The sequence below is a fragment of the Helianthus annuus genome, chromosome 17 (genome assembly GCF_002127325.2).
Source record: "Helianthus annuus cultivar XRQ/B chromosome 17, HanXRQr2.0-SUNRISE, whole genome shotgun sequence".
NCBI classification, from domain to species: domain Eukaryota; kingdom Viridiplantae; phylum Streptophyta; class Magnoliopsida; order Asterales; family Asteraceae; genus Helianthus; species Helianthus annuus.
This window is the reverse complement of record NC_035449.2, coordinates 132312279-132323717: the sequence shown is the minus strand read 5'-3', so window position 1 is coordinate 132323717 and position 11439 is coordinate 132312279. Positions and strand designations below refer to the sequence as shown.

Below are 11439 nucleotides of genomic sequence, written 5' to 3'. Positions count from 1 at the left end.
AGATCTTGTAGACCTTCAATTTTCAGGCTCATCACACTATTTGTTTAAGTCTTTTTCACTTCCCCATTTGCCCTGACTATTGTTAATTCATGGCTGGCTTTGTGTGAGGACCATTTTTTTAATTTTAGATCTAGATGAGGTTACTGGGAATGATGTTATTGGAAGAGGTGAGGGAATATTCTTTCCTAAGATTTGCCCTAACAGTTCTACTGGATTGGCATCAGAATGCCCATATATAATCACATTTTTGATCCCTTCCTTTCTAAAATCATTTTCATATCTTTTTATATCTTCTTCTGACATATCCTTTTGTATTTTGAGATGGTTTCTAACCATTGAAGAGACATGTTTAGCAAATGGAAGTTCAGATGTGATAGCCTGAGAACTGATAGCCAAATCTTCATAGTTGGGCTTTAAGGACTGAGGGATCTATAGCTCTTAAGGCTTCAAGATTTTTGTAGCTCTCTGCAAGTCCCAAAAACGGATCAAACAATGATATCAAACAATCACTAACGATGGACCGAATCCAAACATAGTGAAATTCAAGAAAAACTGAAAAATCTTAACAATACCGAATAACTTTCAAACTTGCACACGATTCTATTACTCAAGAGCAAAACCGTCTGTTACAAGTTGCTACTCTTTGGTTCTCTAGGATTTGTGTAACAAGGTCTAAAACCCTAGTTTCTGAAACAAACTAGCTTTTATACTCTAGCAAGTCCATTCCCCACATGGGCTTTCCATGGGCCTGCATGGCCCACATGGCCTTAGGCATGGCCCAAATGACCTATACAAGATCCAAATCTAATATAAACTAACCCGTTAAAGCCTAGTTTATAACCATAGCCCGTTGCCTATATTTGATGCATCAGTCTCACACTTCTAGGGCCTAACAATCTCCCCCTAGACTGATGCATCAAGTTGTCTTCATATCATGAATTCAGCAATTTCTTCAATAGCGTCTATGATTGTTGCTATGCTGTAAATGTTGTGGAAGGTCTTGACTTCTGAACTCTCAGCATTGGGTACTTTCTTCTTCTCTTGTGATTAGCTTTATATTAGGATCATGATCAGCATCTTCTTAAAAATCTTGTTAAAAAGAATGCGAGAGGAGGAGTCTCAACAACTCTTTTCTTGTTCAATCTTTTCTCTTTCAAGCAGGTTCACAGGTACTTCTTGACATGTAATTTCACTGTCAGATGGAAATTCATATCCGATTCTTCTGACTCTTGTACACTTTGTCACGATGCTTCATGCTTGTCAGCAACTAATAGCATCTCTGTAGGATCGGGGACTCGACCTAATGAGTCGATCAGAAGAGTTCTAGACCAAACCAAAGGCGGAATTCAATGATTTGGACATGTATGCAGCTTGTTTAACACTTAGAATCACTTTAACTGTCGATTGTATTGATTTGATAGTGTTTACAGACCATACGACACTTCGGCAGCACTTCATCTCCGGAATCAGAAAGTTACAAATGAAGACCCAAGACTCACTATATATAGGAAAGCCCAGGTCGCATGAACCATCCACACGGTCTGGTCCATTTCGTACGACCTGACCAGTTCGCACGAACTGGTCACCTCGTGGGAGGTAGCTGGTTCAGCCCTGTTTCCCGTTTCTCTCGTACAACTTGTCTTGGTCTATCTATTCTATTACACGACTCGATACAAGACGAAGTCAACAGACATATGCACTAACAAACTCCCCCTTGGATGTTGACGAGTCTTCAGTGTATTGAGTCTTCAGTCTTGATCAGTCTTCTCGCTCTTTCCAAAATGTCTTTCTCTGTAAGCATACTCATCAATCTCTATCTTCTTCTTGCTCATCAGCATCAGCAGCTGAGTCTAGCTCTTTTAAACTTCAAACTCCCCTTTGCCAACAGACTCCCCCTTAAATTGTTTCGGGATCGCAATCTGATATAGCTCTAGTTCTAAGATCGTGTCCTGGCTCAAACTCTGCTCAGGCTTAGACACGGGGATCTGCACAAATCTCTACCCAAAAGTAAATTTCACAATTTTTTTAAAATTTAACAAATTTAGAAACCTTTTGTAGATATCATTCAACATCAAAAATAGTTATATCAAGTTCAAATTAATGACCTTGATTAACTAACACTGATTTTATTGTTAGTTTCTCAAATTATCTCAATGCTTTAACTTCACTTTTCATTTCACACACAATCCCAACCCACTGTTGTTCATCATGTATAGCACTTGGAATTTTGAAAATCAGCTTTTCAACATCAGTTGTCGAAAATAAGATGAAATAAAATCTTTTTGATTTTTCAAAATTTATGCTAAAACACATTCTTTTTGGATTTTTTTAATGAAAAGCAGTAAAGAAATATTTACAGACAATATTTTTTGTGAGTTTGTGTAAGAGGATCATATTAGTTTTTGAGACTTATCACTAACACCGTTGACCTTTTTAGACTTTAAGTTCTAAAAGATTCACTTACATTGTCAGTATACTGATCCATTTAAATTTTCACACAAAGTTCAATTGTTTCGAGATACGAGAATTAGTGTTTTAAGCACTTAACTTATTCGAGTGTCCCACCTCTGAATATACTTCCGTATCTAGACTCCTATATTCAGTCTTACAGGTGAATGTACACTAATGATATCTGTAAACGGGTAATGCGAGGCCATGAGAGCTCAAGTTAGAACTTCCATTCAGACAAAGAGATGATGGCTCGACTTTTAGGTGTGTCCCGTTTGGGGATCTTTTCTTCAACAACACATGATTAGCATTTTTCAATGTTTCATCATTTTTATGCTGAGGGTGGGCTTTATGATTAAAGCAATGCAGAGTATTATACGAGGACTAGGCTATTGCTTCCGCAAAATCAGAAGTCCCGGTATAATACCCCAGATATCATCACGTACAAAGACCTAGTATGTCAGAAATAGAAAGCCCTTCAAACAAGATTTCAGGGGTTACCTATATATCCGAGAGATGTTCCCCACGAGATAAGTAAGTATTTATATTTAGATTTATATCTCGAAAACAATCTACTAAGCGTGTAAAAACCTACTGGCATATCATTAGTGAGACCGTTTATCACATTTAACTTTCCAATTCTTTAGCATGCTGTGATTGTCCACTGATGTACTATCATTTCCTCTTTTTCACAACAAAACTCGTTTTTGATTTTTCAATGTTTTTGGATTTTTTCTGGTTTTATCATGTTTTTGGCTTTTTAGATTTTATCATATTTTTGGTTTTTTCAAATTTTCAAAATTTTAATTTTTTACTCCCCCTAAAATCAAAAATATGTTTCAATTTTTGATTTTCCGGGAAAATTTGAAAATAAACGCAATAAACTGTACAAATAAAATGACAAACTGATGTGAATTGCTTCAAATCGCCATCCACTTGGCGTAAACAATCAGAACTCCCCCTGACAACAAACTATTTTCCCATTATGATTTCAAAACACTTAAGTTTGTTTTAATCAAAATGGTTTTTCCGGAAAATTAGTTTTGTTGATTTCACACATTGTGGGGTGTAATTCATCATTTTGTTCTTTTCAACAACTTATGAATGAATCCCTTTTTTTCTTTCAACCACTTGTAAAAATTATCACTTATAAGTTTTTCACAAACACATTTTTCAAGAATGATGCCGATTCATGCTCCACGATTACCAACTTGGGAGCTCCTGCAAGTCAGGATTTTACTTTTTAAAGAATCTCACCCATGCCTGATCAATCATGGGTGAACCGTCCTCATTTGGTTTAACAATTTTTGATTCATAAAATTCTTTCATTCCTTTCACCTTCCTATCAACCATCTTTCCAAAAATATATAACACTTTACCATTAAATGCCTTTTCAGCATCAAATTCATTCTTATCAGAAAAGAATTGATCTGAAATCTCAATCTTACCAATTTTTAATTTCAAGTTTTCGTTTGACAATGGTGGAAAATTTTCATCATCCATTGTTGGAACGAAATTCTCATCATTTAGCACAACAGGTGGCTCCTCTGACTTTGACGAGTCAGATTCATTGCCAGAAACAACCTCTGATTTTTAACAACCCATTTATGTTTGTTTAAATTGGCTCTTCTTTTGTAAAAATGTTTCGAACTTTCAACAACTTCGAAAGTCGAATTTTTGAACTCCTTAAATTTCTCTGTTGGTTATTCCTTTTTATCAACACATTTTTCTTTCAGTTTAGAGTTAGAAGAAACTCCCCGTTTAGTGTTGGTGAGCTTTGGGCAATTCCAAGCAATATGTCCAACCTCTTGACATCTGAAACAAGTTCTTCTTTCAACTCTCGGTTCAGAATCCTTCAACATATTCTTTTGCTTTTCGGCGAGAAACTCCTTGTTTGACTGTTTCTAGAAAGGTTTCTCCTTCTCATCTTCAGAACTTTCTCCTGAAACAAATTTCGTTTTTGATTTATAAATTTTCTCATTTTTATGATTTTCAGGTGGAATAAAACCTAATCCTTTCTTTTTGAAATTACTGTCATGGTTTGGTTTCTTTTGATAACCCGAATCAGAACTGTAACCCTTTTTCTTGTTCAATCTTTGTTGAACTCTTGAAGTGTATTTTTTAGTTTTTTCAGTAAGATTTACATCTTTTATTTCAGAAATATTAATTTCTGTTAATTTGAAAGCCTCTTTAATCATTTCAGTTTTAACACCACTTATTGGAAATTCTTCATCAGAATATAATTTGTCGGAGTCATTCAAAGTATATGCTACTTTGAATGTTTCGTCATTCAAATTATTTTGTGACATCAGAAAATCTTTATTGTAAACCCTTTTGACCAGTGAACTCGACCTTTTTTCTGACGAACTCGAAGTTTCAGATTTAGACTCTGACTTTGAATCTTCATCTTAATCCAACACCTGATCGACCACTTTCTTAATTAACTCAGACTCATGATCAGTGTCAGACGCTGTGAAGGTGACATCAATATCATCTTGTAATCCATCGATAGACTCGGATTTCAGATTCAGATTTAGTGCTTCAGCCACCTTTTCAAAGTGTCGGGGGGCATAACCATCCCACATTGGATTTGGAACTCTGTTATAATTCAAACCAGTTTTCTTACCAGAATTTTCTTCATCTTCTGCAAACTTATGAGCTGCCACGGTAGGATAAATGCGATCAATAACATAATCTGAACTTTGATAACTTCGAAGTAAAGAATTCACTCTTTCGGTTTCGATCGTCATTGCTGCCAATTCTTGTTTCAGCCCTGCAACAATCTCAATGTATTTGTTGATTGCAGTTTGCTTTTGAAGAACTGCTGCTTTCAGAAGATTCTTCATCTGAATATCCTCATCACAAGCTCCTTTGTACAAGTTCACTTTGCTGCTTAGGAGATCATATGATTCCTTTATGCTTCTCACATTGTGCAGCAAATTTTCTTTGTGCTTCTCCAATTCAGCATACTTTGTATCTTTTTCAGCACACTTTTTGCAGGATTCTAAACACTTAGCACAAGGTTTTTCAACCTCTACAATCTTTTCCACTTCAACAAATTTTTCAACTTCGACAATTTTTTCAACTATTTTCTCCACCACCTTTTCAATCACAATCGGTTCTTTCTCAATTTCTGTCTTCACTTCACTTTCATCAACCTCGACCTTTTCTGTCGGTTTTTCTTCAACTTTTGCCTTATCAGCTTCTATCTTAACTTCAGTCTTTTCTTCAGTAACCCTTTTTGCTTCCATTTCTCTCTTCAGTCTAGCAGCCCTTTTCTCTTTCAAAATCTCAATTTTATCTGCAAAAAACAAATTAAAACTATAAGTATCCAATTGTTTTCTAGCTTTATTATTATAATATTCCTCATCATCAGTGTCTGCATCACTTCCTGAAGACTTAAAGATCGGTTGTCTTCTAGGACCGTTCTTAGATTTGACTGATTCTTCTCCCGAAGTTGAGTCTTCAAAGAATCGAGCAACAAATGCTTTAGAAACTGAAGGTCTAGAAGGATCATAATCATCCCAATTGAAATCTTTCGGAAACCTTTCATCTTCTTGATCTAACAGACCAAAACAAGCTTTACCCTTTGATTCTTCAATAGTACGTGGTTGTTGAGCAACCTGATGATAAATTGCTTTTCTATGATAATCGTTGTTTCCGAAAGGATCTTGTCTTCCGGTTGCTTCTCTATTTGTACACTCTCGTTTAAAATGTCCTTTTTCTCAGCAACGAAAACAAGTAACCTTCGATTTGTCAAAACCTAGCTGAGATGTAGCAGCTTCACGAAGATCATCTCTTCCCGTGATCTGTTTGAACTTTTCTGCTCTTCTCAAAACACTAGCTAAACACCATTTGATGTCCATCAACTCAAGTTCCTCAGAATCAATCTGATCATAATCCTCTTTAGTGAGCATCGGATTGCCAATTCGTCCAACAACCAAGCTTTCATACGACTCTAACACAGTAACAAGTGATGCCATGTGTTGCTTCGCAATATCTGGAAAGAAATTTTGACCATTTTGAATATTTAATGTAACATTGCATTGCAAAACTTGACCATTAAAGTTTGTTGAGCTTTGTGGTTGAGAACTTGGTGTTGAGAAATTTGGTTCAAAACTTGAATAAGATGAAGAATATCCACTACTCTGATACCACTTGTAGGATCGAGGACTCGACCTAATGAGTCGATCAGAAGAGTTCTAGACGTATTGATGTTATAGCAGCTAGACTCACACTTAGAATCACTTTAACTGTCGATTGTATTGATTTGATTGTGTTTACAGACCATACGACACTTCGGCAGCACTTCGTCTCTGGAATCAGAAAGTTACAAATGAAGACCCAAGACTCACTATATATAGGAAATCCCAGGTCGCATGAACCATCTACACAGTCTGGTCCACTTCGCACGACTTGACCAGTTCACACGAACTGGTCACCTCGTGCGAGGTGGCTGGTTCAGCCCTATTTCCCGTTTCTCTCGTACAACATGTCTTGGTCTATCTATTCTATTAACGACTCGATACAACACGAAGTCAACAGACATATGCACTAACAATCTCATTCGTCATCAACCCCTGTTTCTTGATTTAAATCAATTTCTACAAAATTCTCAGAAATTTATAAGCAAACCGTCCTATGCAATAAATGAAACTACTATATGAACACTTAGTACATCCAAGTACTTGTACTAGGATTTCACAATTCAAATTTCTTTCAACTTTTGATGATCAGTAAAATCTTCAAGAATGGTTAATTATTCCACTACGTCAAAAAAGGCCTACTGCCACACAAAAAAAGTGTGACCATACGCCTTTCGCCACACTTTTTTCTTTCAGCTCAAGTGTGACTAAAGGTCGAGTCATCGTAGGTATCATACGGCCACATTCACGTTTAGTGGTCGTAGAAATCTAAAAGTGTGGCAAAAGGGTACCACTATTTCTTGGTGGAATCAAGCATTTCATACACTTGTGTGGCTAAAGGGTAGCAAGGGTCACATGAATTTACTGTAAGTGTGGCCGTTTCTATTATATAGTCACTTAAAACTTTGTTTTAGCCACATGAATTAAAAAACACGTAGCTAAATGGTATCAATCGCCACATCAATTAAAAAAAGGTTGTTGTAATCAAGCAAATGGTCCATTAAATGTGGCTAAATGGTATCAATCGCCACATGATTATACTTTAAGTGTGGTTATTTCTATTATATAGCCACATGAATTTACCGTAAGTGTGACCGTTTCTAATATATAGTCACTAAAAAGTTTATTTTAGCCACATCAATATAAAAAAAGTGTGGCAAAAAGGTTGTTGTAATTAAGCAAATGATCCATTAAGTGTGGCTAAATGATATTAAAGGTCACATTAATTTACTATAAATTTGACCATTTATATATATAGTCACATGAATATTCATGTAATTATTCATTTTATTTACAATTTTTTATAAAATAAAAACTGAATTAAACATGGAAAAATGTAAAAACAAATGATATTAACAATAATAACCCAAAATCTATACATAAGTATTCAATTTAAATACTAATTAAAGACATAAACTTCTAATCAAAACCTATCTATAAAAGTTACAAAGGGAAATGACTATGTATATAAACTAAGAACTGTTTCTAAGTTATTTTCTTCAAATCCATATACTCACTACTTTTCGACTTAAAGTACTACAAATATGCATCCATGGGATGGGGGCCACCTTGTTGCTGTTGTGGTGGGGAGTAAACTTGTATCTAGTGGCCGGTCCTGATGTCTCTTAACCCATCCACAATAGCTTGTTGTTGGCGTGCAATACCCAAACAAGAGAGGTCTTTGGACTTAGCCTCACATTCAGCTCTCTTGCTTTGTAGATTTTTTTAGCTTTCTCAGTAGCAGCCACCGTTAGAGGGTGCTTCAAAGATCATGCTTGCAAATACCCTCTTGCATCCAAATATAAATATCACTTTCTCAGCTAAAACCACTATTGGATGACACACCTCCCCTTCCTGCTGTATTACTATCTACACATTCCAATTCCAACGTCAATGGTTTTCAAGGACTAAACCAAGTATTTAAATAGTTATATAACACAGAAATTGAACCAAAAGTATATTACATTTTTATTTAATCAGCCTACTTTGAAAAACAATTATCATCAAACAAATTACCCGTTAACCTTGTCTTTGTCAAAGTGGCCAAACTAGTCTATAATAAAGTTCGTCTTTTTGGTGATTGACTCGATATTTAGTCATGAAATAAGATGCAATAACCTATGTAAAACATACCTGGCCACAACTCCACAAGCTCAACATGTAAAACTCTCTCTTGTGTTTTTCTTCGTATTTACCTACAATCATACACAAGAATATATAATAAAAAAAAAACAATAGAACAAGCTTATAAAATTGCAGCTTTGTTTTTTTCAACAAAGAGAACAAAGTACTAACCTCCATAAGATTCATTCCATCATTAACAGTAGCTTCTTCAGGCTGTAAATATAAGTTAAAACCTTAAACATTAAATATAAGTTAAAACCTTAAACATTGAATAAGATTCATTTAAGCAAATATGCAAATGTACAAACAATTGTATGATAGTACCTTATCAACTGGTGTGTTCTATATTCGCATCTTGTTAAGAATTTTACACCTCCTTAACTTCTTTGGTGACAGAGATCACAAGAGCAGGTTCGCCCCTACCCTCTAGTGATCTATGACTCCCCACCCTCAATAGTCATTACTAAATAGGAACTTATTAGAACAAGCTGCAGATGACTTAATTTCACATTGCCTATAACATTTACATAGGAACTAACCTCCAACACAAGCATCATGCAGAGGAATTCCACCGTCTTCATCCTTAGCCTCCACTGAAGCTCTCCTTTCTAACATGAAAGAAAAAACATGGTTAAACTAGTAAAACAATCAAACCTTTTCCGCTCTCACACTTGTTCGATTAAGCATTTTAATTACTATCAAATAGCTGAAATGCATCATAACAGTTACATAAAGAGTATTTTTGAGGGTTTGCAATTGTTATTGATGGGCGAAGAGGAACCTTTTGGATCAAAACTTCTCCAAAATGTAAAACCACAAACTCACAAACATTTATTTTGGATAGAGTATACATTTTTTCTCCCTCTCACTTGGATGCAAGACAGATGACCATAGAGACAGGGGCGGAATCTCCATCCTCAACTAGTTCATCAATGTTGCCACCATCCAATTAGTCTATATTCATTGAAAAAGTAAAGCAAACAGAACATCACAAAAGTGTCACATTGATGCAATGAGGAACCAAAAGGTCTTTATTTGTCCAAAAAATATGGGGGTGCAACTAGTCATCAATTGATGCAATAATTTTTTAAACAAACAGTCTCAACCGTTCTACAAATTATGCCACGACCAACATATATAGTTCACTAGATTTCTGTATAATCAAGCTTATGCGACTAACGTAACAGACATAAGTAGACGTTTTAAGAGAATCCCACTTCAATATAACACATGCATACACAGTCTTCAATTTTTCCACTTTTAAACAACCATTTTAGCAAACAAATTGGCTTCATAACATGTGAATACATACCTAGTACCTTACAAAAGTTATAGTTTCCATACAAACACAAATGCTAGAAAAATATAGTGACAGATGTTCTTCTTCATGAAGTTAATTCAATTCTAATAATAATAACAACTTTTCAATTTAACCTACACCTGCAATGTTAATTATCATCACCGTCATTCTACAAACATATTCATTCAAATTGCACATAATTTCATGCCTAAACTTTCAAATCCCTAACAAGCCAAAAGACAAACAAATCGAACAACAATAGTCCAATCATTATATTTGTTATTAAAAAGTGATAATCACTTGTTTATTCGAGACACTTTTAATATAAAGTCATAATAATTTTAGAAATCTCAATACTTAAAAGTATATATTCGATCATATATAGCACCTCAGAAATTTTGAGTGATACATTTTCATGTTGATCAAAGTATACAAAAAAATGACAAAAATTGTTTATCAATTTAATAAAATAGAACCTTTTTACCTTTTTGAACAATCTGGTTTAATTAATCAATTGCAACCACTACATGAATCAATCATCTGAAGGTAAATCAAACCTTTTTGAACAATCTACTTGACGAAGTCCTTTAATATTGACGTGCAAGGCGGTGGCGGCGGCGGCGGCCAGGTCGCGAAGTTGCGGTGACGAGTTTGCGAAGCTGCGGCGAGGTATAACACATGTCCTCGTTGAAATCCGAGTGGATGTCTTTGTTCCGGCATGCCCATCTTGGTTGGTTTGGGTATTGAGTTCAATTATTTAGGGAATTTTGTTGCAGAGGGAAGATGGGGAAAGAGAGGGTTTTGAGTTCAGTTATTTGGGAATTTTTGGAGTAGAGGGAATATTTGGGAAATTTTATCTAAAGCGGGAAAGACAAAAATTTTGAAGATGTTTTAGTAAAATCTTTGGTGGATAATAAACAATAATCTTAAAGCGGGAAACACAAAAATTTTGAAGATGTTTTAGAGCATGCGTAGTCGTTGGGGTGAATAATGTTCCACCCTATGGCGTTTTGCGCCATGTGGCAGCTCAGTCAGCAATGGGGCATTATTGGCGTTTTTACAAAATGGATGTAATGGGGATGTGGGGATTGTGGGACATTATGTTTGTAATAAAATAAAATAAAAAAACCATTTAAAAAATCTTATTGGCCAAAAAATGGAAGCTCAAATGTGAGTGGCCAAGAAATCCCCCCACCAGCGTGATTTATAACACGCCTCAACAAAAAAAAAATGCCAAACACACCCATACGTAGTGGCTAGGGGCGAGATTGGGCGTGATTGAGCACAAAAAAGCCCCTTTGGGCAACCACTACGGGTGATCTTAGTGAAATCTTCGGTGGATAATAAACACTAATCTTTAATATGGCGTAGTCGTGTTAAATGTAAGGATGATGAAATGGTATCGGGTAACGGTACCGAATT

General features: G+C 35.4%; 1 long non-coding RNA gene across 2 annotated transcripts; it reads right to left on the bottom strand.

The window, feature by feature from the left end:
- Nucleotides 1-7972: 7972 nt before the first annotated feature.
- LOC110925754 lies at nucleotides 7973-10847 on the bottom strand. Of its 2 annotated transcripts, XR_002584707.2 has the most exons (6): nucleotides 10575-10847; nucleotides 9257-9325; nucleotides 9042-9180; nucleotides 8889-8930; nucleotides 8727-8788; nucleotides 7973-8462 (listed from the first exon to the last, which is right to left on the bottom strand). It is a non-coding gene; the product is annotated as an uncharacterized LOC110925754 (long non-coding RNA). The 2 variants fall into 2 exon arrangements; XR_004885993.1 differs by having other exon boundaries at nucleotides 9042-9325.
- Between the last annotated feature and the right edge of the window lie 592 nt (nucleotides 10848-11439).